Here is a 27852-nt window from a genome sequence, read left to right as displayed (position 1 = left end):
TATGTTCTCATGTCCCTTTTTTAGGAGCACTTTAAACATCACACCACATCAAACTATGTCATTTAATTTTACAGTTTTGTTGTTTATTTTTTACTAAATCAGACATCCGACTTGCAAGTCATGTTGCCAGTTTGTATGTTAAAAGTTGAAGTTACTTAGAAAGCAACTGGCGGGCCGGATTCAAACGCTTGGTGGGCCGCATGTGGCCCCCGGGCCGTAGTTTGCCCACCCCTGGCATAGGCAAAGCAATAGGGGTGCATTGTTGTTGTTGTTACATTCGGAATACACGGTGGCCTACCGGTTAGCATGTTGTTAGCATCTGGAGATCTGGAAGATCTGGCTTCATATCTCCGTTTGGGCACTTGTGGGTGGAGTTTGCATGTTCTCACCAGGTACTCGGGAATCTGAAAAATATGGATGTAAGTTTAATTGGGCATCAGTTTTCTAATCTTCGCAGGGTGCTGGAGCCTATCCCAGCTGTCTTCGGGCGAGAGGTGGGGTCCCCCAAGGTTCACTCCTTGGTCCCCTACATTTTATCATTAATCTTCTTTCATTCATTTTCTGCCGCTTATCCTCACGAGGGTCGCAGGGGGTGCTGGAGCCTATCCCAGCTGTCTTCGGGCGAGAGGCGGGGTCCCCCAAGGTTCAGTCCTTTGTCCCCTACTTTTTATCATTAATCTTCTTTCATTTATTCATTTTCTGCCGCTTATCCTCACGAGGGTCGCAGGGGGTGCTGGAGCCTATCCCAGCTGACTTCGGGCGAGAGGCGGGGTACACCCTGGACTGGTGGCCAGCCAGCCAATCACAGGGCACATATAGACAAACAACCATTCACACTCACATTCATACCTATGGACAATTTGGAGTCGCTAATTAACCTAGCATGTTTTTGGAATGTGGGAGGAAACCGGAGTACCCGGAGAAAACATGCAAAGGGTGGGATTGAACCCTGGTTTCCTAGCTGTGAGGTCTGCGTGCTAACCACTCGACCACCGTGCAGCCTGTATGTTATCAGGTATATTTTTTTAAATCGATACAAGTAAGGATTAGTGATTGGCAGGAAATGAATTAATTATGAATTAATGCCTAAAACCGATGATCTTCAGTATTTATATTTTTGCTGTTTATTTGAAATGACATTTTTTTTCTCTTTATTTTGAACATGAAAAACATCCAAAGCACAACAAAGCAACCAAAATCAATACAAATAAAAATACCTATGTATATATAAACGTACACATGTTCGAAAGAAAGTGGGAAGAAGTCAAGACTTATCCAGTCCCACCCCCGTAACCCCCCCAGATTCCGACCTCATCCCAACAAAACATATATTATTCCTTGTCTACACAGAATAACAACAATTCATGTGAGCTTGACTTTGTTAAAATTGTTGCGTGGTGAAGTTTGTTTCGTGGGATCTGTCAATAGCCATTTATTAGCCCTGAGCTCGGACTTATTATTGCGGTTTTTGCTACAGAAATGATTAATTTCATCATTTATACGCCGACGACTTGATGATATGCGAGGCCTGTTGCCTGCATCTGCTGACTAAATCACAGATGAGATCAGCGCACGACGGCACGTAGCCAAATGGGGGGGTTCAAGCGGCACTAGGAGGCTTCATTTCTCAGACCGGTGCCGGACAGTTGTCCTTCGGGTTAATGGCTTACTGAAGACCTGAATCAGAGCCAGATGAAAGCCACCAAAAGGGCCCTCATTTTTCGCCATTAATCATCCTTGTTTTCTTTAAGGTGATCTTTTCACCCTGTTTTTAAGTACCTGTCCGTTTTCCAGAAGGGGACTCGTCCGGGGTGCAAGGGGCCAACTGGAGCCCTATCCGATCCCCCGACCCCTCCTTCTGAGCAGTCCCATGAGCGCAGAATCAGGCCCGCGGGTTTAGTGGTTTTTGTAATAGCAAATTATACGCACTACAAGGGTAAGATTAATTGAAGGGGTAACTTGAGAGCTTAGCGACGTACTAAAAAAAAATGTAGGCGGCTGTCTGGTCAGCCGAAGTCATCTCGTGACCTCTGGTGACGTTTAACCAATGCTTTTATTTTGGTTACCCTGAGGGGGCTTCTGACTGGGGGAACAACAGAAAAATCATCATCATTTGTAAAATTAACTAATTGTTTTGTCAGATTTTTCAACACCGCCATCATTCCTGCACTAATAGATTGTTGGGAGTCTGTGAACACTTACCTCACTCCCAAACACAAAGATCTAAATCAGGGGCCTCAAACTAGTGTCCTGCGGGCCACACTTGGCCCGCGGGCCACGTGTTTGCCTTGATATGAAAGTTGTGTTAGTGCGGAAAAAATGATTACGTTTGATTAATGTTCATGTTAAAGGTTAAATAACTGTTAATAGTTATCCTCCCTATCCGTGTGGAAGTGGTAAGTTTTTGGCTATTTAAGTTTAAAGGAAATAACTTGAAGGCTACCGTTTTAGGTCGCTAGCTCTCTAGTTTGCGAGTTAGCATGTGTCTCAAGACCCTGCAGTTGCGCAATATGTTGTAAATAAAAAGAGTATAAATGTGACTATAGTCGTGTTTTGTCATGTCTACAGGGCTCTAATAATGCTTTGTTCATTTTAATGTGAAAAAAATAATTTGTCTACCCACCAACTATATGTGGTTTCTTAAGTTTTTATTATTTGCCGTTTTATTGTTATTATTATTATATTTATTTATTACTGATTGATTGATTTTCTTTATTCTTGATTTGTTTATTTATTTTTCATCTTATTTTGTGCGGAAAAATAAAAATTAAGATATTTGAGAACAGTGGAATGTTTTATCAGAGCTTTTATTGTAGAAAATCGGAACCAAAGTACTGAAAAAGTTTGTATATTTTTCTGTTTTTAATAAATGCGTTTTTTTTTTTTTTGGAAAACCAGCCTTGCCCAGACCCTAGCTCCAGTGGCCCCCAGGTAAATTGAGTTTGAGACCCCTGATTTAAATCATTTCCACAACACCAAGATACGTGATTGGTTGGTATAAAAAGCAAAAGAACCAAAACTAAAACAAGTATGCATTCCGTCGCAATATCGTAGTTCGGTTATCGCTTCTTCGCTGTATTGCGTTGATCTGCTCAAATTTGTGTCGTTGTGTTTGCCTCCCAACAACATTTTGACCTTTTGCAAGAATGCGTGGCAACAAGAGGCAAAAAAAAAAAAAGAAAGAAATCCAAACGAAATGGGAGGCCGAGCGCCCCAATCGTATCTCATCTCTATTAACGGGTTTACGGGTGACCCCGCGGATCCTCGTAAAAGTTTACGTGGAGGTTTCAGTTAGAGATCTCTTTTAAAGAATGAAAGAAATTGGTTAGTTTATGGTTAGCCTTCAGAATTTTACGGCATGTTTTACTTAAGTTCCACGTTTTTTTTTTTGTTTTTTTTTTAACAGATCCTGGTTCCAATTAGTGACGGAGCAGAACCGTTCACTAAAGCGAGGTCCTCTACGGTTCTGTCGGGATAAGACAACAGCATAAAAAGCAACGTTTAAATCAGGGGTCTCAAAGTCAATTTACTTGGGGGGGGGCACTGGAGCTAGGGTCTGGGCGAGACTGGACCGCGTCAGGTTTTTCCCAAAAAAAACCAACAAAAAAACAGAAAAATGAATAAACTTTGCTTTGGTTTCGATTTTCTACAATAAAAGCTCTGATAAAACATTCCACTGTTCTCAAATATCTTACTTTTTATTTTTCCGCACAAAATAAGATGAAAAATAAACAAATCAAGAATAAAGAAAATCAAATAGTAATAAATAAATAAATATAATAATAATAATAATAAAACGTCAAATAATAAAAACTTAAGAAACCACATATAGGTGGTGGGTAGACAAATTATTTTTTTCACATTAAAATGAACAAAGCATTATTAGAGCCCTGTAGACATGACAAAACACGACTATAGTCACATTTATACTTTTTTTTAAATTTACAACATATTGCACAACTGCAGGGTCTTGAGACACATGCTAACTCGCAAACTAGAGAGCTAGCGACCTAAAACGGTAGTCTTCAAGTTATTTCCTTTAAACTTAAATCGCCAAAAACTTACCACTTCCACACGGATAGGGAGGATAACTATTAACAGTTATTTAACCTTTAACATGAACATTAATCAAACGTAATCATTTTTTCCGCACTAACACAACTTTCATATCAATGCGGGGGCCTCAAACTAGTGTCCTGCGGGCCACACTTGGCCCGCGAGCCGTGTGTTTGAGACCCCTGATTTAAATCTCTGTGTTTGGGAGTGAGGTAAGTGTTCACAGACTCCCAACAATCTCTTCGTGCAGGAATGATGGCGGTGTTGAAAAATCTGACAAAACAATTAGTTAATTTTACAAATGATGATTTTTTCTGAGTACATGATACCATACAGCATCCATATCAAACTTGCGCGGGCCTCAAACTAGTGTCCTGCGGGCCACATTTGGCCCTCGGGCCGCGTGTTCGAGACCCCTGGTTTAAATGAAAGAGCGCCTTTGGGTAGAGCGGACAGGACAATGTGGCGACTGTGAGAAGAGAAAAGTGATCTCTTCTTGCATTACAGACTTCTGCTTCTTTAAGTGGATGCTTGGCAGGGTTCAAACATGGAGCTTAATTTACAATTAACGTCAGATCCTCCTAGTATGTTGTCTGCAGTGCCAGGGACGTCTTCTTTAGCGGATTAGTGTGGAATTTCTGGTTCTTTTCCAGAAGAACTAGAAACAGCATTGCTTGTGTACTGAGCCAATATTTGGGAATTGTTCAAACGTCTTATCGATTTGGTTCAATCTGAGCATGTGCAAAGATTTACTGCATTGACGTGTTTTAGCACAAATAAAAAAGTCCAATGGAGAACCCGGGTTCTGGTCAGTTAGCCTGTCGTCATTCATATGGTAATTTATAGTGGAAATTTTTGTTTAGGAATTCCGTGAATGACATCTTGACAGTTTAAAATGAATTGATGGCGGATGCAAATCGTTTTGATTGGCCAGGTATGCTCGTCTCTCTGGCTGATGTTCCGGTCAACGGGCCGCTTGGACCGAGCGAGCATCCAAATTTACGGTACTCACCGCCAGGCCTCCTCCGTCCCACCATCAGGCAGGAATTGCATCGCTCTCTGCGCTCCGGTTTGGATTTGCCGATAAACAGGACAGCTCGGGGCAGAGCTTGGACACCGATCGGAAGGTTGGCGGCCAAGACAGAACTGCCACTTCCTGCGTGGGCATGTGACTCAACAGTCACTTCCTCAGATAAACACAAGTCACAAACACATATGTTTTAGTCTTTTCTGTGTGTTATAAAGATATAAAAAGAGCTAAAAAGAGGCTAATGGTACACACATATTCCGTATATAAAGCCTTTTAAATAAACCTCCAAAAAGCACCAATATCATTCCATTTACATAATATGACATGCATATTAACCAATCCACAGCAGTATTTATATTATTATTAATAACATTTTTACGCCCAAGAACTATATTACTGGCATAGTGACACCTCGCAACACTACACTGGCTAGCTATACTATACTACCTGCTTACATGTTATTAATGTACCCGTTGCTATGGTTACAGCTTGAACATAAAACATTGTTGTTTTTTTGGAGGTGTTTTAATAGCTGGCTTTCTTGGCGGAATAGGTGTGTCCCATTACGTGCATTAACTAGATGACTCTTTTTTTAGCTCCTTTAATGTCTTTAGCATGCATAGAAAATGGCCGCGGGGGGTGATGGTGTGGGCTTTGAGAGGCTGAAATCAGAGGATATTTACATATTTAACGATTAAATCGATTACCAAAATAGTTGTTGATTAATTGTGTCATTGATTAACCGTTGATTAATTGTTACAGCAAAGTAGTGAAGTACATTTTGTTGCCTCAAAATGCGACTAATTAACAATCAATCCATTCATTCATTCATTCATTTTCTACCGCTTATCCTCACGAGGGTTGCGGGGGGTGCTGGAGCCTATCCCAGCTGTCTTCGGGCGAAAGGCGGGGTACACGCTGGACTGGTGGCCAGCCAATCACAGGGCACATATAGACAAACAACCATTCACACTCACATTCATACCTATGGACAATTTGGAGTGGCCAATTAACCTAGCATGTTTTTGGAATGTGGGAGGAAACCGGAGTACCCGGAGAAAACCCACGCATGCACGGGGAGAACATGCGATGGCAGAGGGTGGGATTGAACCCTGGTCTCCTAGCTGTGAGGTCTGCGCGCTAACCACTCGACCGCCGAACATTCATTCATTCATTTTCTACCTATGGACAATTTAGAGTCGCTAATTAACCTAGCATGTTTTTGGAATGTGGGAGGAAACCGGAGTACCCGGAGAAAACTGAGAGAAAATGAGAACTTCGCATGATTATCAAAATTCCCCCCAAAAAGTGCACTTTTCCTTTAAAAGCCTGAATAAATCCCTTTAAGATAACTTCATGATTAACCAATGTGAATGCTCTTATTCCAAGAAATTCCAATTTCTCGGCTCTAATTGAAAGAAATAGCATATAGCGGCGGTATTGAACGAGGCTAAGTGACGATTATAAGTGACATGTTGTGTGTGGAGCTGATGTGCAGCTCGTTGAGTCAGCTGCTCTGCCGCCTATTAAAGCTGCTGCAGACAGGAAACCACCACCGTGTTATGGATGGAGTTCCTTCCTAAAACCTGATGCAGAGGCACACAGGAGATACCAAGAGTTGTGTGTGTGTGTGTATATACGTTTTAGCGTGCCACTAACTTGATTGTCTCCTATATTAAAAGAATCAAAATCCTTCCTGGATGAATATTTCATTGTTTTGCCACCATTCACACTCAATTTGAATATTTTTGCAACATAGCTATTAGCTACTATTATAATATGTCCCTTAACAAGTACATTCATTCTTACTTTAATACTGTCTTTGCAAAAGGTAGATAAGAAATAAATAAGAGAACAAGCAAAAAAAAAGTGTGAGCCTATGCTGGAGGTGCTGGAGCCTATCCCAGCTGTCTTCAAGCGAGAGGCGGGGTCCCCCAAGGTTCAGTCCTTGGTCCCCTACTTTTTATCATGAATCTTCTATCATTCATTCATTTTCTGCCGCTTATCCTCACGAGGGTCGCATGGGTGCTGGAGCCTATCCCAGCTGTCTTCGGGCGAGAGGCGGGGTCCTCCAAGGTTCAGTCCTTGGTCCCCTACTTTTTATAATTAATCTTCTTTTATTCACTCACGAGGGTCGCGGGGGTGGGGTGGGGGATGGGGTGCTGGAGCCTATCCCAGCTGTCTTCTCGTGAGAGACGGGGTCTTCCAAGGTTCAGTCCTCGGTCCCTTACTTTTTATCATTAATCTTCTTTCATTCATTCATTTTCTGCCGCTTATGCTCACGAGGGTCGCATGGGTGCTGGAGCCTATCCCAGCTGTCTTCGGGCGAGAGGCGGGGTCTTCCAAGGTTCATTCCTCAGTCCCCTACGTTTTTATCATTTATCTTCTTTCATTCATTCATTTTCTGCCGCTTATCCTCACGAGGGTTGTGGGGGGTGCTGGAGCCTATCCCAGCTGTCTTTGGGCAAGAGGCAGGGTCCTCCAAGGTTCAGTTCTTGGTCTTCTACTTTTTATCATTAATCTTCTTTCATTCATTCATTTTCTGCCGCTTATCCTCACGAGGGTCGCATGGGTGCTGGAGCCTATCCCAGCTGTCTTCGGGCGAGAGACGGGGTCCCCCAAGGTTCAGTCCTTGGTCCCCTACTTTTTATCATTAATCTTCTTTCATTAATTTTCTGCCGCTTATTCTCACGAGGGTCGTGGGGGTGCTGGAGCCTATCCCAGCTGTCTTCGGGCGAGAGGCGGGGTCTTCCAAGGTTTATTCCTCAGTCCCCTACTTTTTGTCATTTATCTTCTTTCATTCATTAATTTTCTGCCGCTTATCCTCACGAGGGTTCTGGGGGGTGCTGGAGCCTATCCCAGCTGTCTTCGGGCGAAAGGCGGGGTCCCCCAAGGTTCAGTCCTCGGTCCCCTACTTTTTATCATTATTCTTCTTTCATTCATTCATTTTCTGCCGCTTATCCTCATGAGGGTCGCGGGGGTGCTGGAGCCTATCCCAGCTGTCTTCGGGCGAGAGGCGGGGTCCTCCAAGGTTCAGTCCTCGGTCCCCTACTTTTTATCATTAATCTTCTTTCATTAATTTTCTGCCGCTTATCCTCACAAGGGTCGCGGGGGTTGCTGGAGCCTATCCCAGCTGTCTTCGGGCGAGAGGCGGGGTCCCCCAAGGTTCAGTCCTTGGTCCCCTACTTTTTATCATTCTTTCATTAATTTTCTGCCGCTTATCCTCACAAGGGTCGCGGGGGTGCTGGAGCCTATCCCAGCTGTCTTCGGGCGAGAGGTGGGGTCCCCCAAGGTTCAGTCCTCGGTCCCCTACTTTTTATCATTAATCTTCTTTCATTCATTCATTTTCTGCCGCTTATCCTCACAAGGGTCGTGGGGGGTGCTGGAGCCTATCCCAGCTGTCTTCGGGCGAGAGGCGGGGTCCCCCAAGGTTCAGTCCTCGGTCCCTTACTTTTTATCATTAATCTTCTTTCATTCATTCATTTTCTGCCGCTTATCCTCACGAGGGTCGCGGGGGTTGCTGGAGCCTATCCCAGCTGTCTTCGGGCGAGAGGCGGGGTCTTCCAAGGTTCAGTCCTTGGTCCCCTACTTTTTTATCATTAATCTTCTTTTATTCACTCACGAGGGTCGCGGGGGGGGGGGGGGGTGGGGGTGCTGGAGCCTATCCCAGCTGTCTTCGGGCGAGAGGCGGGGTCTTCCAAAGTTCAGTCCTCGGTCCTTACTTTTTATCATTAATCTTCTTTTATTCACTCACGGCGGTTGCGGGGGGGGGGGGGGGGGGGTTGGGTGCTGGAGCCTATCCCAGCTGTCTTCGGGCGAGAGGCGGGGTCCCCCAAGGTTCAGTCCTCGGTCCCTTACTTTTTATCATTAATCTTCTTTCATTCATTCATTTTCTCCCGCTTATCCTCACGAGGGTCGCATGGGTGCTGGAGCCTATCCCAGCTGTCTTCGGGCGAGAGGCAGTGTGAAAATAAAATCCACGGAGGAGCAGAGAGAGGGAGCCAAGCGAGGTTTTGGCTTTATTACATCCTAATACGTCTTCCATCTTGAGCCAGCGAGCAGAAGAGCGGCGAGACATAATTATATCCCCTCGGCGGGCCGTCTCCCTGTATTAGCGTCTCCTCTTAGTTCACTGGCTGCGACAGAGACAAATGAGAGAGTTTTTCCAGCGGATCATTCTCATCCGTTACTGCCAGTTCCGTGTGATGGATCGCCGGAGCCAAAGCGGGCCAATAGATCACGGCGTAAAAGAGACTCGCTAGCCGTTGGCCCCGCTTCACAGATCATCACCCGTCTAATGCGCGCTTTAGGTTAAGAGTCAAATCCCCTTAGTTGCCGTGCCCGCCGTGTACCCCCACCCCCACCCTCAGCCCCCCCCTTCCTATTCTCTCCTTGCTGACTTTCTCCCATGATGCCTCGCACCCCCCTCGCCTGCCGATTAAGCTGAAATAAATGGGGTGCAATTGTTTCGCTGACCCATGCGGGCCTTCTACCGCTGTGATGGTGATCATGTGTGAGAACAATTAGCTGACCTTAAATGAGGTCACTTATATGAAGCCATCATGTCACATTCACGGCACGACTCCGTGTGGTCACCATGAAACAAAATGGCAGCATTTAAACACTCCCAATATCTTATTAGTCTTTTTATAAACGTAAATTTTATGTTTATATGTACAGTACATACAAAGGTGTCCATTAGGGGGCAAAATATTACATCTAATTGGGTGCTTTGATGCACGGTGGTCAAGTGGTTAGCGCACAGACCTCACAGCTAGGAGACCAGGGTTCAATTCCACCCTCGGCCATCTCTGTGTGGAGTTTGCATGCTAGGTTAATTAGCGACTTCAAAATTGTCCATAGGTATGAATGTGAGTGTGAATGGTTGTTTGTCTATATGTGCCCTGTGATTGGCTGGCCACCAGTCCAGGGTGTACCCCGCCTCTCGTCCGAAGACAGCTGGGATAGGCTCCAGCACCCCTCCGCGACCCTCGTGAGGATAAGCGGTCGAAAATGAATGAATGAATGAATGGATGGATTGATTGTTAATTAATTTTGAGGCAACAAAATGGACTTTACTACTTTGCTGTAACAATTAATCAATGGTTAATCAATGACACAATTAATCAGCAACTATTTTGGTAATCGATTAATCGTTAAATATGTAAATATCCTCTGATTTAAGCCTCTCAAATGTGAATATGTTTTCATTTCCTTGGCCAACCATGAAAGCAGACCTATTATCTTTGTATTTTAGCCGAAACAAGACATATCAACATAAGACATAAGACATAAGACATATCAACATAAGACATAAGACATAAGACATAAGACAACATATCAAGTTTGACTTAGGAAAAGGTTAGGATTAGGGTTAGGGGTTAGGGGTTCGGGGTTCGGGGTTCGGGGTTAAGGGTTAGGGTTAGAGGTTAGGATTAGGGTTAAGGTTAAGGTTAAGGTTAAGGTTAAGGTTAGGGTTACAGGTTAGGATTAGGGTTAGGGTTAGGGTTAGGGGTTCGGGGTTCGGGGTTCGGGGTTCGGGGTTCGGGGTTAAGGGTTAGAGGTTAGGATTAGGGTTAGCGTTCGGGGTTCGGGGTTAAGGGTTAGGGTTAGGGTTAGAGGTTAGGGTTAGGATTAGGGCTAGGGTTAGGGTTAGGGTTAGGGTTAGAGGTTAGGATTAGGGTTAGGGGTTCGGGGTGAAAGGTTAGAGGTTAAGATTAGGGTTAGGGTTACAGGTTAGGATTAGGGTTAGGGGTTCGGGGTGAAGGGTTAGGGTTAGAGGTTAGGATTAGGGTTAGGGTTACAGGTTAGTATTAGGGTTAGGGGTTTGGGGTTCGGGGTCAAGGTTTAGGGTTAGGGTTAGGGTTAGGGTTAGAGGTTAGGATTAGGATTAGGGTTAGGGTTAGGGTTAGGGTTAGGGTTAGGGTTAGGGTTAGCGTTAGGGTTAGAGGTTAGGATTAGGGTTAGGGTTAGGGTTACAGGTTAGGATTAGGGTTAGGGTTAGGGTTAGGGGTTCGGGGTTAAGGGTTAAGGGTTAAGGGTTAAGGGTTAAGGGTTAAGGGTTAAGGGTTAAGGGTTAAGGGTTAGGGTTAGGGTTACAGGTTAGGATTAGGGTTAGGGGTTCAGGGTTCAGGGTTCAGGGTTAAGGGTTAGGGTTAGAGGTTAGGATTAGGGTTAGCGTTAGGGTTAGGGTTACAGGTTAGGATTAGGGTTAGGGTTAGGGTTAGGGGTTCGGGGTTAAGGGTTAAGGGTTAAGGGTTAAGGGTTAGGGTTAGAGGTTAGGATTAGGGTTAGCGCTAGGGTTAGAGGTTAGGATTAGGGTTAGGGTTAGAGGTTAGGATTAGGGTTAGGGATGCTTGTGATGCTTATGGTATACTTCTACATTCCTATCAGCCAATATAGTCGACATAATAAGAGAAAATAAGACATAAATAAAACTTGTACTCTTGTATATCCAGTCTTCCTTTTGCCCACTGTCTATTATTGGATTATCTTTGTAAAACATTTTATTTCTATTTCATGAAAACTAATTTTTGTCGGCATCAATCCCATACGAATGGTCTTTCCTGCATGGATATGACTGCTCGGTTTTAAGCACGGCCCAGTTAGATCTCCATCAGGGGAAGTGAACAAAGATCCCTAAATAGCCGTGCTAGTCTGCTGTAACACGGAGACAATTATTAGCACTGCTGCGCAACATTACAGATTTCAATTAATTGTGATGGGCACAGATGTTGCGTCAATGCCAGGCGAGGCAGCCTCGTTTCGATGTAAATTGAAGCTGTTAGACGAGGAGAGGGGATGCTCACCAACTGAAACAGGCAAGCTCACAGCCTGGGCTTATGGATGGTCCAAAGATAATTGGGGGGGGGGGGGGGGGGGGATCTTTAACTGCTTTTCAAAGGAAATCAAACTACACATACGTATGTCTGTTCCGTGCACCAGCAAATAGTCATTCCCGGCCATGGGATGAGTTCGGAATACAAAAACTGCTGCCGTCGGGTTCCTGACAGGAGCCCAGGAGAGTCCACCGAGGTCAGAGTCTGCTTGACCCCCCCCTTCATCCAAACAGGATGTGCTTAAAGAAGGATGAGGACTTCTGTAAAGCTGACCAGAACGTGTCAAAGGACTCATTTTTCTTCTGGGCTTCTCTCTCTCTCCGCGGATGTGTGGGAACCAAGGCTGCCGCGATGACAGCTAATGCGGCGTCGGGCGATGCGATGAAGTCACACCATTGTTAGCTTTCGATCGGTGGCCTAAACGGCGGCGACCTCACTGGGACGCACTTCCTTCGATGACTTTGATGCACGAAAGTGTGAGGAACAAACAGCTTCCTTGTCGGATGTTCCAACCCCGACCTGAAGAATGGCTTTAATGAGGCAGGAGGATCAGATTAGACAACAACGACTCAAACATCGACACCGAGGCTGGATTTACGCAACATGGCTCCTGTCAATCATATTTTATATCACGGCATATCTAGCTGCACAAATAGAGAAAAATATAAACTTCGATACCTGCAGAGTCAGACCTGTTCCAAGTGTGGCAATAAATCAGATATGAATGTGATATCTGCTAATGCAGGGGTGGCAAAAGTGCGGCCCGGGCAGCATTTGCAGCCCGCAGCTGCTATTTTATTGGCCCATGGCACATTCAAAAATATAATTTTCACAGGAAAACTATTAAAAAAATTGTAATTTTAAAAGAATGAAATCAAAAATTTCATCAAAATGTTGTAATTTAACAAGAAAAAGTTGTAATTTTGCGAGGAAAAATAATGCCATTTTAGTAGCATAATGTAAAGTATTTAAGATTTTTTTTTAAGTCGTAATATTACGAGAAGGAGAAACGAATACATCACAAAACATTCAAAAAGTATAATTTTAACAGGAAAACTATGAAAAAATTGTAAATTTGAAAGAATGAAGTCAAAATGTTGGAATCTAACAAGAAAAGTTGTACTTTTACGATGAAAAATAATGCTATTTTAGTAGCATAATGTTAAAGTATTTAAGAAAAAAACATTTAAGTCGGAATATTACAAGAAGGAGAAACGAATACATCACAAAACACTCAAAAAGTATAATTTTAACAAGAAAACTATGAAAAAATTATAATTTTATAAGAATGAAGTCAAAATGTTGTAATCTAAAAAGCAACAGTTGTAATTTTACAAGGAAAAATAATGCCATTTTAGTAGCATAATGTTGAAGTATTTAAGAAAAAAAAAAATTTCAAGTCAGAATATTACGAGAAGGAGAAACGAATACATCACAAAACATTCAAAAAGTATAATTTTAACAGGAAAACTATAAAAAAATTGTAATTCTACAAGAATGAAGTCAAAATGTTGTAATCTAACAAGAAAAAGTTGTAATTTTACGAGGAAAAATAATGCTATTTTAGTAGCATAATGTTGAAGTATTTACGAAAAAAAACATTTTTTTAAGTCATAATGTTAAGAGAAGGAGAAACGAATACATCACAAAACATTCAAAAAATATAATTTTAACAGGAAAACTATGAAAAAATTATAATTCTACAAGATTGAGGTCAAAATGTTGTAATCTAACAATAAAAAGTTTTTGTAAAGTAATTTTAGGAAGAAAAATAATGCTATTTTAGTAGCATAATGTTGAAGTATTTAAGAAAAACAATTTTTTTTAAGTCGTAATATTACGAGAAGGAGAAACGAAAGCTGAGATGCAGTTTTTCATCCACTATCAAAGCATCTTTCATTTTTCAGTATGTGACCTTTGTTAGAAAAGCTAAATGCTAATTCCGGAGTCCTTCTATAGACTTCTTTCATAAAAGATACAGAGCTGCTGAGGAGATGTCCAGTATAATCCATATGATAAAAACATCCTCTAATTGAGTTTTAATTGCCTTCGTAAGAGACACCGTGTCCCATCCTGCTGTCTTCCCGGTGCCCCGTCTCGTCCTAACATCTTGACGAGCCGCGGGATTCCCAACAACAGGTGTACAGTCAGTAACGAGGTCACAGCCCTTCCACATTTGGCTCGCTAAAGACCAAAGCCGTGACGAGCCTGCGAGACGGGATACTAAAAGGATGTGATTTATCACCTTTGCCAGCGCGAGGGTTAGCGTGTTGACAATGACTTCACCCGAGTGTGTCCGTCTTGTAGCGTTCTTCTTCAGACTTTATTGCGGCTAAATCTACGAGTGGCGGACCACAACATAAATAATTCATTTATTACGCAATAGTAGTAGTGCCCTGGCACATGATAGTGTTTTATGTTTTACATTTTGTTTCATTATTGGACAAAAATAAACCAACCTTAACAATGAAGCATGTACTAATCTGTGATTATAGTGTACTGTTATAATAATAATAATAATAATAATACATTTTATTTGTATAGTGCTTTTCAGAGTACTCAAAGACGCTTTACAGTAGAGAAGAATAAATAAAAATAGAGTTGATTAAAAAAAGAGTAAAAGATGCATTAAAATACAATATCCATATATTAATTCAGAGCTAAAAACAAAGCTAAATGCGGGGCAAGGTATAAAAAATTAGACATTACCACTACTACAAATATAACCAATATAATATACAGTGAAACCTCAGGTTTTGCCATGATTTGTGTCCAAAAAGTATTTTTCCCCCCCATAAGAAATAATGTAAATTCAATGAACCCCAAAACTATGAAAAAAAAATAGATTGGTTATAATTTTACATGCAAGCAAACAATGTGAAATAATTATAATAATAATCCTACTGAGATTGAATTATGTCACGCTGAACTTTCTTTGGCCCCATGGCGGATTATTTAGCAGCCACAATGTTTACATGAGAAGTTTTTCCGAATGGAATCTTTCCGAATGACCTTTCCAAAAGCAAAGGTATACGTACATGGAAAGGAATATTCCAATGGCGTGTCTACATGAACCAGAATAGTCAATGGGGCATGCCCAGTAAAGCGTAAACAACAAACATCACATGATACCGATTCCCTTGAGTTTTTCTTTCACTTGTTGGAATAATTCCGTATTGACAGTTTTTCGTTTATCCGGTCTTGAAATTTAGTTTGAATCAAAAACAAACTTCGCTTAGCAGTCCAGTGCTGATTGCTCGCCTCCATTTTTTTTAATCGAAGAACATTTCGATTAGGTTAATTAGCATTACTCCAAATTGTCCATAGGTATGAATGTGAGTGTGAATGGTTGTTTGTCTATATGTGCCCTGTGATTGGCTGGCCACCAGTCCAGGGTGTACCCTGCCTCTCACCCGAAGACAGCTGGGATAGGCTCCAGCACCCCTCGCAACCCTCGTGAGGCTAAGCGGTAGAAAATGAATGAATGAATGAATGAGTTCTCCTCGTATTTTGTGTGGAAGTGGTAACTTTTTGGCGTCTTATTTTGTCTTTCCCCACCCTCGGCCATCTCTGTGTGGAGTTAGCATGTTCTCCCCGTGCATGCGTGGGTTTTCTCCGGGTACTCCGGTTTCCTCCCACATTCCAAAAACATGCTAGGTTAATTAGCAACTCCAAATTGTCCATAGGTATGAATGTGAGTGTGAATGGTTGTTTGTCTATATGTGCCCTGTGATTGGCTGGCAACCAGTCCGGGGTGTACCCTGCCTCTCACCCGAAGACAGCTGGGATAGGCTCCAGCACCCCTCGCAACCCTCGTGAGGCTAAGCGGTAGAAAATGAATGAATGAATGAGTTCTCCTCCTATTTTGTGTGGAAGTGGTAACTTTTTGGTGTCTTATTTTGTCTTTCCCCCACCCTCGGCCATCTCTGTGTGGAGTTTGCATGTTCTCCCCGTGCATGCGTGGGTTTTCTCCGGTTTCCTCCCACATTCCAAAAACATGCTAGGTTAATTAGCGACTCCAAATTGTCCATAGGTATGAATGTGAGTGTGAATGGTTGTTTGTCTATATGTGCCCTGTGATTGGCTGGCTGGTGACCAGTCCAGCGTGTACCCCGCCTCTCGCCCGAAGACAGCTGGGATAGGCTGCGGCACCCCCGTGACCCTTGTGAGGAAAAGACTGATTATGATTCTGATCTAGCTAGGGGGCGGGTCAGAGGTGGTTTCATGCCCATGTGTTTTAGCGCCTTGTCTCGTATAAAAAATAATCACGTTTGATCACGTTTGGAGCTGGTACACACATACTACTGTAAAGTGCTCTACAAATAAAGTTGGTTTGATTTGATATTTTGTTGTGCAACATTGTACAAAAAACAAGAAAACAGGCAAAATATATGCAAATAGACAGTCAAAGGAATTGGATATACTGTACAGTAGGTACTAAACTGGAATTGTGTACATTAACTGTAATGTATGCAGAAATATCCCTTAAGGTTAAGTTTGCATGGTACTGTAAATGTGTCCCCAAAGTACACATTGGCTGTTCCAACAATACTTCATCCACAAAGTCACATTGAAAGAGTCACAACACGCACACACATACACACACACACACCTGGCCGGCTCTTCCAGACCCCCCCCCCCACCCTGTAGCAGCCTCACGTCATCCATCCTCCCATCAGAGCTAGCTGGAAGCGTGGAATTGGGCCGGGCGCCGACCAAATAACTTCAAAGCTGTCATTGTGGAACAACCCCCCCCCCCCTGCGCTTCTCCCAAACTGCTGCCACCCTTGCCCCCTTTTCCCCGCCCCCCCGAGCGGCTGTGAGCGTCTGTCATCGCCCGGAACAAGATGTCGTGTCAAGGCGGGGAAATTACACAATAACGAGGCCCACTTGAGATTAGGCTAATGAGAAAATCAAAACACAATTTAATTCTTGTCAGTGGCAAAGCGTCTTTAAATTACCTCTGCTACTCGCATGCTGATTAAGAGAAGTCTGCCAGTCAGACCACCGCCGCCTCGTATAAACAGCCTCTGGGCTTTTTTGGACCGCGCTTGGCATGTACACACACACACACACACACACACACAGGGTTTGATGACTATGTCAACACTATTAACAGCTAGCTAACAATTCATCTTTAAAGTTGGCAACAACGAGGCATCCGCGTTCCTAAATTAGATGAATCTTCACCTACATAACGTCCGCGGCGTGCTCCTCGACTTGATGTCACCGTGGTAATTAAGTGGCAAAATGTAAGCTACAGCGTGTCCTGATATGGCCGCCGCGGCTATTCCCAAACAACCTGCCAGCATATGGTGCCGAATGTTTCATTTCCCTAATCGGCCCTGAGAGGAGACGGAGGAGGAGGATGAGGAAGGAGGAAGCCGATCTGGGTTGCCTGGCGACTGTGAACTGCAGCATCCAGCGCTGTCAATTGGTTCTGCCAACAATTGGGGCTTATGGGGGTTCTGCGGTACTCCGAGCTAGCTCACAAATGAGGACAAGTGAGGAATCTTAATTAATTACACTGCTTTTTGTTTGTGGTTTGCTCGAGGGCATGTCAGCAGCAGCAGCAGCTGCTTGCTAGCGACATTCACGGCTTTGTGGACACTTGCGTTAATGTAGGATTTTATCATGACTTTAGTGATACTGCATGTATGGGTAGATATAATAATACGCAAGGCAAAAATGGGAATGCAGTACTTGGCTGCAACCACAAGAGGCACTGTTGATACCATCCTAACTCGTTAGCTAAGGCTAACTGCTAAATACATACAACAAATAAAAAACACACATTCATGATATTCCTTGGAATACAGAATTTAAAAAAAATATATTCAGGGTTGGGCGTCAATTCCAGTTCCTAACTAACTTTTATTATCATGCCCAATTAGGCAAACTGTAGTATGTACGCATGACGTGTGTAAAGAAGCGACAAACTACGGTCCCATTATAATGGTAGCACCAATCTAAAAGTAGAATTAACCTGTGGCAGTCCAAATGTATTTATAGCGGTCCATTACAAATATCGTATTTTCTGGACTATAAGTCGCACAAGTCCAAAAATGCATAATTATGTAGAAAAAAACATACATAAGTCACGCTGGAGTATAAGTCGCGGGTAATTTTTGCGGGTAATTTATTTTCCAAACTACTTCACCAAAACAGACATTACGTCATCTCGGAAAGCATGTTCTAACAATAAAAGAATAGAGAACAGGCTGAATAGGTGTAAGATATGCTAACACAATGCTTATTCAGCTACACAAAAAATAAACAGAAAAGCTGTCCAATATTTATGGAACATAAATAGTTTTTTCATTTATAAGTCGCTCTGGAGTATAAGTCGCAGTAACAGCCAACCTAGGAAAAAAAGTGTGACTTATAGTCCAGAAAATATGGTATATATAAGTCGCAGGAACAGCCAACCTAGGAAAAAAAGTGTGACTTATAGTCCAGAAAATATGGTATATATAAGTCGCAGGAACAGCCAACCTAGGAAAAAAAGTGTGACTTATAGTCCAGAAAATATGGTATATATAAGTCGCAGGAACAGCTAACCTATGAAAAAAAGTGTGACTTATAGTCTGGAAAATACGGTATATAAATTTACATATAAGTCGCTCTGGAGTATAAGTCGCAGGAACAGCCAACCTATGAAAAAAAGTGCGACTTATAGTCCGGAAAATACGGTATACGTATACATTTACATATAAGTCGCAGGAACAGCTAACCTATGAAAAAAAGTGCGACTTATAGTCCGGAAAATACGGTATATAAATTTACATATAAGTCGCTCTGGAGTATAAGTCGCAGGAACAGCCAACCTAGGAAAAAAAGTCCGGAAAATACAGTAAATGAATGCATGGGAAACAGTACTGTATAAATATGTGAGCCTGTCAAGTATCTAAATGAAATGTCGCATAAATGAGATTAATAAATGAGATAATTATTAAAAATGCGAGGCCTTTTAATGACTTATATTGATGCTATATAGAAAAGACGGCCAGAAAATGGTAGTGGATTTGACTATATATTATATTTGACATATATATGATGAGACACAATTGGTTGTATATTACGAATAGGACAGTAAAAAACACTCAATATAAATATATAATAATAGTAAATTATTTTTATCGATAATCCCGACAACCATGGTGTATTCAGTAAATTGTTCGTAATTATAGCCATGTCATTTTCCAGCTTTGGTTCCAAAAAAAGAGTAGCAAGCTGTTAGCTAGCTAGCTACCTAGCTAAGTAGCTTACTCATCAACTTTCTACTAAAATACACACAAAAGTCTGAAATTGTAGTACGCATAAAACATAATTTGGCCCCTAGTTGGAACAATCTGATATATATCTCCTTAAAAGTTTAGAGTTTAAACGACATATTTGGAAAGTATTTTGTACCATAGGCCTGTACTGCTAACAATTGTCATGGCAGGCTTCTTTTTACCTGGTAACACAGATGGGGTCAAACCTGATTGGTTGAAATATCTAACCTTAAAAGGGACTGTCCAGGAAGTAGGCCACCCAAGCAAGGAGAAAGTCATTGAGGTTATGATAGGAATACTTACAGTATAAATATGCAGTACTGTCAATTTTAGGATGAAACACAAAATCTAAATAGTACATACAATTTACTATTTAGTTTAGGATGTTCTCTTATTTCACACCGAGTCTCAGACAAGGAGCCAAGTTAGCTATTCCCTCCTACAGACCAAACCGTGCGTCCAAGTGAAAAGAAAAGCCTCCGCCATCCTCTCACGTGCGTCACCGTCGTCGCTTTGATTGCAGCGCATTGAGCAGCCAAGCATCAAACGCCATTTCCACCTCTTTTCGTGCTCCGCTGCTCTAGTCCAGCTGCATGGCGCCGTGGCTATTTTTTTTATTTTTTTTTTAGATAATTATCACACGAGAAGATGCCATTGCGAGGAATGTCAGATGGACCTGACCTTCTATTAGTACTGCGTTGGGTTTCGGAACGTGTAGCCATGTTTACTGTCATTTCAGGTCATTTTAGATCAGGGGTGGGCAAACTTTTTGACTCGCGGGCCGCATTGAGATAACAAAACTTCCCGGGGGGGGGGGGGGGGGGGGGGGGGGGGGGGGGGGGACTATATATTTTACACGTAACAGTCCACCTGGTATTATTGTATCTGTAAAATTGTCATGCAATCTGCTATTATTATTTATTATTTTATATTTATATTTAAATATTTTAAAAATAATAAAATCTTATAATAATTAAAATAAAATTAAAATAATAATTATTATATTATTATTATGTAAAATATGCAAATATAACAATATTATTATATATAATTAATATAATAATTAGCATTAATATAATAAATATAATAATCATAATATTTATAATAATAATATAATAATTATTATTTTAATTTTTATTTTTCAAACACTTGGCGGGCCGGATGTGGCCCCCGGGCCGTAGTTTGCCCACCCCTGTTTTAGATGCACAGAAACTAATAGTATTTATTGTTTTTGCGTTGACCTTTGGTGATAAAGGTTAACTCTGGAACAGATTATTTCGATTTCCGTAATCTAAAGGTAATTTTTGCGATCTGCATTGAAACCGCAACATGCTCCTGAGTCGTCCGAGCTGCAAGAGTTTAAGACCGCCTCTCCTGACGGCCTGATGTTGGCAATGCATGACAGCGCCACTTGACAGCGCCCGCCTATGGATGACGGATGAGAGCGTGGTGTGGTGTGTACGGGGTGTGTACGGGGTGCGCATGCGGTGTGTATGCGAGGGCATGATTATGAAGATGGGGCGTTCACGGGAGAGCGGTGACACCCCCCCCCCCCCCACACACACACACACACTATATGAGCTTGTGCCAACAGCTTAAAGACATCCCAGTATACCAGTGCATGGCGACCAATACGCAGTATCTATTTGACACAGTAATTACAGCACACGCTGATTCCAATGATGGATGAACTCCCAGTCGGGGATGAGAAGTCTTTCTTCCTCCCCTTCGCTCTTTCATCTTCCCCTCATGGAGAAGTGATGCCCTTGGAGTGTATAAACGGAAACACTTTGCATATTATTATGATTTATTATGTAAAGTGCTTACTGGAAATAGCCTATGTCTTTAAAAAAGTAGCCCAGTTTGACTCCTTGTGACCGCACTTTTGTGTTTTAGTCTTCACGTGAACGCCTGACGTCGTCACTCGGCGCCTACAACAGTGGACGTGATTGACAGGTGATGTCGATAAAGCATTATGAGCACATAAAGGCTATTGATTGGGAAGTTTCTCTCCAAAGACAAAACATGATATAATAATAATAACAATCATGATGATGATTATTAATAATAATAATAATAATAATAATTGTTGTTATATCATGTTTTGTCTTTGGAGAGAAACTTTCCAATCAATAGCCTTTATGTGCTCATAATGCTTTATCGACGTCACCTGTCAGTCAGAGGTAATAATATTTATAATAATTATTACGCTTCTCATATTATTCTTCTCATATTATTCTTATTGTTAATAATAACAATCATGATTATTAATAATAACAATTAATATGATTATTAATAGTAACAATCATGATTTTTATAATAATAATAATGTTAATTATTATAATAATAATAATTAATAATTATAATAATTATTATAATAATATTATAGTAATAATATTATAATAATAGTAATAATAATAATATAATACATATATTATGATAATAATAATAATAATAATAATAATAATAATAATAATAATAATAATAATAATAATAATAATAATAATAATAATAATTATTATTATTATTATTATTATTATTATTATTATTATGTCTGCCTCTTCTCCCAGTATTTTTCCCATCGGTCATATGTAAGTGTTGTGCAACTCTTATTGTGCTCTGTGAGTGTGTGATGTGTCATGGAAGTTGAGTGTGTTTTTTTCATGAAGCCCAATATGAGAAGCTTAATAATAATTATTATAAATATTATTACCTCTGAATTACTGTATGTGTACTATATTGAGTAAAAAAGTGCAAATGTGATAATAAATGTGTTATTTCATGCCTAGAGCGCTCTATTAATGTTTTTAAGAAAAATTATATTTAGAAGTTTGTAAACAGATTTTCTGTGCCATAATTACAAAAATATTCCATTTATAAATAATAATTCCTACTTTTGCGGAAATTAAATTTTCACAGTTAGATCTGGATTTTTTTTTTCCGTGATAAAGTTTTGTTTGCAAACCAAGAAGGATGAAATATCACCCTAAGTGGCATAAGCAGTATTAACTGTAATATCATATGCAAATAAAGTCAGTGTTAATATGCTAACAACTTTATTAGCGGGATAAAAGCTGTAAGCACAATGAAGGGGAGGGGGCCTTGAAAGCAGCGCTGTCGCCCTGGGCAACGAGCGCATCCAGAGGCGTCCTCCTCCTCCTCCTCCTCCTCGCTCGGGAATCAGCCACCCCTGACGCATCAAAAGTTGTCATTGGGGAGAAAAAGAGACGCGGCAAGGTCACAGCAAATGTTACGGGCGACCTTCTCGTCGCCTGCTGATGTCTTTTTCATTATTCGCCGAGGGGAGGTAGAGTGGGGGGAGGGAGGGGGGGTTCCGATCCAGATGACTGAGCCCTCGGATGGGCCTGAAATGTGTGGCATAATGGGGGATAATGTCATCACCCACATGGATGGATCCACAGTGGCGCTAATGCGGCGATAATCTCTTACTATGTTTCTTTGTAAACATACACAGAGGAGCTAACTAATGATATGCACAGGCTAGCAAAACACAAATATAAACACAAATGCTGCAGCAGTGTTGTTTTTGTGTTAAAAAACGCACAAAAACCATTAATGACCAATAAAGTTTGATATGTGGATACAAATGAGTGGTGTAGTAATTTGAGTTCTAATGGAATCCAGTACAAGACGTCATTGACAAGCAGTGATTACCGACAGAGTCATAGTTTTCTCTCACCGATATTTCGCTAGTCAGGGATGTAATGAGGCCAAACGATATGTCAATAAATTCCACTGATCCAATCATCCACCGGCAACATTTAAGTGGCAGTCATTCACATTTGGAATCCATTGTCCGTGGGTTCTGGGGTGGAACGGTACGGTTCCTTGTGCAGAGAGCCACTGACTGTGATACAATTGTTCTATGCAAGTTATTAATGGTAACGAAAATTTTCATAATACAAAGAAAATACAAAGAATCAAAATAGTCAAAGTCAAAAACCAAAGCTACGGCTACACCCGTTTACATCCGTTTATCAAACTATATGCTCAAACCACCTCAACTGGTTCTAGGAGCAGGGTATAGGGTCTAGGAGCAGCGGATCCATCCATTTTCTTCCGCTTATCCGGATTCGGTCGCTGGGGAAACAGTCTCGGAAAGGAAGCTTAGATGTTCCGGTTTCCGGCCAACTATTCTATTTCCATTGCCATCTGTAAGATGTAATGTCTCCAGATTGTCCTTGGTCTACCCTGGTTGGGCATACCCGGAGTACCTCACCAAGGAAGAGTCCAGGAGGCATCCGGACTATACGTCCGAGCCACCTCTACTGGTTCCTCTCAATGTCTAGGATCAGCGACTCTACTCTGAGTTGGTGTATCCCATTCATCCATCCATTTTCTTCCGCTTATCCGGATTCGGTCACTGAGGAAACAGTCTCGGAAAGGAAGCTCAGATGTTCTGGTCTCCGGCCAACTCTTCCAGTTCCATTGCCATCTGTAAGACGTAATGCCTCCAGCTTGTCCTTGGTCTACCCTGGTTGGGCATACCCGGAGTACCTCACCAAGGAAGAGTCCAGGAGGTATCTGGACTATATGCCCGAGCCGCCTTAACTGGTTCCTCTTAATGTCTAGGAGTCGTGACTCTACTGTGTTTCTTCCAGACAATTGAGCTCGGAACCCTAACTCTGACCGTCCAGTGACCCTCCGGAGGAAACTCATTTTGGTCGCTTGTATCCACAATCTCGTTATTTTGGTCACTACCCAAAGATGAAGATCATACTAGGTGAGACCTTTTGACGTCCAACTCAACTATCTCCGGTACAGAAATGGTAATACCGCAGACTTGTGCCGATTTGTCTGTCAGCGTTCCGTTACTCATGAACAAGATCCCGAGATTCCTGAAGTCAAGAACAAGACCCGATTCCCAACCCAAAGGGTGCAATCCACTCTTGTCTTTGGTTATTTGGTACTTCAATAGGACCAATCATTGACTCTCAGCATACTAGCCAATGAGCGGCTTCCATTCCAGCTGACAATAGTCTCGTTTCTTGCCTCATACTGGATGTTTAACTGGGTCTCGTTTCCGCTCGGACGTATTAGTGCCGTGCTTCCACATGACAGGAAGTGAGCGTGGGCACATTGTTGGCCTTGAGTCTCACTACTACACGACCTCGCAGGGCCTGCACAAAGTGAAGGGAAGGTAGCAGTTGGTAGTCTGCAGACCCTGGGTCTTCCTGTTCGCATGGCTTTTGGACCTACAAGACACCGGGGACCCGGCCGCTGCCACACTATCATTCACAGGACGCCAGTCTTGACGTCAGCTGCGTGACAAATAGGCGAGAGCGGATTGGCGGCCTTTTTTGACAGCATGACTCAGCTACGTCTGTTTGCGGTGGGACGACTGTGCGAGAACACGTTTCCTTCGGAGACCTCCAAGGCCAAAATAATAGCTGAACAACAATCTGTTGTAGGTCTTTGTAGCTCTCCGACACCCGTACCTAATGAAATGTCCAAGACTAATTATCTGACACGCATCACGTTTGGCCTCTCTAGCAAAACGATCTCCGGTTTTTTCCTGTGCTGATTCCCCAGTCGGGCCCCTGGGTCACGTTGTAAATCTTGTCCGCGATTGTCATCACCTCAGCAGAGGAAGACCTTCTCCGGGTCTGCATCCTTGTCATGTTTGCACGTTGGCATGACCCCCGCCATTGTTGAACGGGGGCACATTGGAGCTCTTTGATGCGCTAAGTGATTTACAGAGTGGAAGCACGGGAAGTCGCCTTCCGACTTCAAATAGGAGCTCAGAAAAACAATAGCTCAGGGCTGATTTATCTTTCCTCGCGTAGTTTCTCTCGCTCTTGAGACCTCCGGGCCTGAATTAGTCTTTTATTTTTTTTTAAACATCGTTCATTTTCTATGAGGGACTGTCACCATTTCAAGGATGGTTTCACACATGTATGGAAATGCTAATAACGTGTATGTCTCCTTGCTAGGTAGCTGGAGCATCGGTTTAGATGCAGATGATGATACAAAACAACAAAGATTTTCCCTTGTTTAAGAGGTAAGATGGTCCTTATTGTATCAGGTAAGGTTCTGTCAAATGATATCAGACTTTTTATTAGTTTATAGATGTATCTACTCGTAGACAAACACCGCTAGCTAGGTCAAAATTTTGCGACGCCCAGCTTTGGATAGTGATTGGCGGTTCTCTTTTGTTTTTGCCATTCTCACACATTTTTGCACATTCCAAAAATATAATTTACCAAGAAAACTCAAAGAAACCTAGCAAAAATCGATAAATCAGCAGTAATTTTACAGGAAAAAAAGTCAAAATATGAGGAAAATTTTTTGTCAACTGATACGAAAAAGTTGAGAATGATGTAATATCACAAAGAAGAAATTTAGTAACATAAAGTTGAGCTACTCGAGAAAAAAATAATTAGAAAAATACATCAATAATTATACTAATAATTATTAGTATTAATTATTAATTAATTCATTTTCTACCGCGTATCCTCACGAGGGGGTGCTGGAGCCTATCCCAGCTGTCTTCGGGCGAGAGGCGGGGTACACCCTGGACTGGTTGCCAGCCAATCACAGGGCACATATAGACAAACAACCATTCACACTCACATTCATACCTATGGACAATTTGGAGTAATGCTAATTAACCTAGCATGTTTTTGGAATGTGGGAGGAAACCGGAGTACCCGGAGAAAACCCACGCATGCACGGGGAGAACATGCAAACTCCACACAGAGATGGCCGAGGGTGGAATTGAACCCGGGTCTCCTATCTGTGAGGTCTGCGCGCAAACCACTCAACCGCCGTGCAGCCTAGTATCAATTATTAATAATGAAGAATAATAATAACTGTTAATTTCTCATTCTAATTGACTCCAATAATCCTTAATTCCATCCTTAATTTCCATTACTGTATCTCACACCGGTCTGTACCAGCGAAGATCCTCTATTTAGAGAAGGAGGGGGCCTCCTATTGTGTTACAAAGTGAGAAATAATCATTCATTAACCCCCAGTGACCTGGTGTGTGCGGAGTGTAAGATGGAGCCCCTCATTGTGGGTGTTGGGTCATGTCCATTGAACACACACACACACACACACACAACACACACACACACACACACACAAGCACCTTAAATGGATTATGTGGTCAAACACGCCCCCTGAGTTTCCCTTTCAATTATGTAGTGAATGGCTTTATGAAATGGAGCACAGTGGGGATAGCGGCGTCCACCGGGACCCTCGAGAGCCTGTGCAGTGTGTGTGTGTGTGTGTGTGTGTGTGTGTCATAGTGTGTGTGTGTGTGTGTGTGTAAGACATGTCAGGCTTCTAGTGGTACAGAGTTTATTGTCACAGTGAAGAGTTAATCAATGTGACAATCAGGTCTCCCTTGTTGCATCCCCTCCATCACTCGTTCACACACACACACACACACACACACACACACACACACACACACACACACACACACACACACACACCCACACCCACACACACACAAACACACACACACACACACACAGTCACAATGTAGCAGCTGTTATTAAAGATTGATACATTATACATTATTAGCTGTGTAGTAAGTAGTCTTGTTGTTTTTCTCCAAAACATTATATCTGTAGTTTCTTATTAAAAAGTGTACAGTACTTATTAATAATAATAGTCAAATGCATTGTGGATATTTATTTGTATATTTTTGTATAGATAAAGTGATGAGCGTATATGTAAGTCAAGTGTCTCCAGACCTTTTTACATTTTCGAACTATTTCCAATGTAAATGTTCTATATATTTTTTTATTTACTGAGGTTGTGTGTGTGAATCAAATGAAATCAACTTTATTTGTATAGCACTTTTCCTGCAAAGAAATGCAACACAAAGTGCTTTACAGAATGAAAACAATTTCCACAATTAAAAGGAAAGAACAATGAAGCAAAAAGAAAGCCCCTCCTTCCCACCCTCCATACTAGACCCCCCCACACACACACGCAAGCACACAATCACACACAGTAGGGAGACATGGCATGGTACTGAGGAACAAGGAAACGCCACTTTTGGGGCCGTCCACACTGGGAGGAGCTGCAGGCCGTGCCATCGGAGGACCAGCACCCGGGCCCCCCCGACTCCAATAGACGGGCGGACCCCCACATTAAAGGGAGGGACCCCCAGCCGGCCGTGTCGAAGGGACCCAAGGATGGCACCCCCTCAGCAGACCCGAACAGCCCCCAGTGTGGAGGACCCATCTGAGGAAACACTGGAGTTAGAAGCTAAAGACTAAGAGCATAAAATAGGACTAAAAAGATAAAAACATAACACTGGAGTTAGAAGCTAAAGACTAAGAGCATAAAATAGGACTAAAAAGATAAAAACAAAACACTGGAGTTAAAAGCTGAAGACCAAGAGCATAAAATAGGACTAAAAAGTTAAAAACAAAACACTGGCGTTAAAAGCTGAAGACGAAGAGCATAAAATAGGACTAACAAGATAAAAACAAAACACTGTAGTTAAAAGCTGAAGACCAAGAGCAAAAAATAGGACTAAAAAGATAAAAACAAAACACTGGAGTTAAAAGCTGAAGACCAAGAGCATAAAATAGGACTAAAAACATAACACTGGAGTTAAAAGCTGAAGACCAAGAGCAAAAAATATGACTAAAAAGATAAAAACAAA

At 42.0% G+C, this 27852-nt stretch overlaps 1 long non-coding RNA gene across 1 annotated transcript in view; it reads right to left on the bottom strand.

The window, feature by feature from the left end:
- Window positions 1-291: 291 nt before the first annotated feature.
- Window positions 292-27852, bottom strand: part of LOC131112547 (uncharacterized) — a 65503-nt gene continuing 37942 nt past the window's right edge. Inside the window, exons 5-6 of the long non-coding RNA XR_009121401.1 lie at window positions 5069-5243; window positions 292-404 (exon numbers count right to left, since the gene is read on the bottom strand). This is a non-coding gene — a long non-coding RNA (uncharacterized LOC131112547). The remainder of the gene's footprint in view (window positions 405-5068; window positions 5244-27852) is intronic.

The sequence above is a fragment of the Doryrhamphus excisus genome, chromosome 2, assembly GCF_030265055.1.
Source record: "Doryrhamphus excisus isolate RoL2022-K1 chromosome 2, RoL_Dexc_1.0, whole genome shotgun sequence".
In the NCBI taxonomy this organism is placed as follows: Eukaryota; Metazoa; Chordata; class Actinopteri; order Syngnathiformes; family Syngnathidae; genus Doryrhamphus; species Doryrhamphus excisus.
The sequence above is the reverse complement of the archived record's forward strand: the minus strand, read 5'-3'. Positions and strand labels throughout refer to the sequence as shown.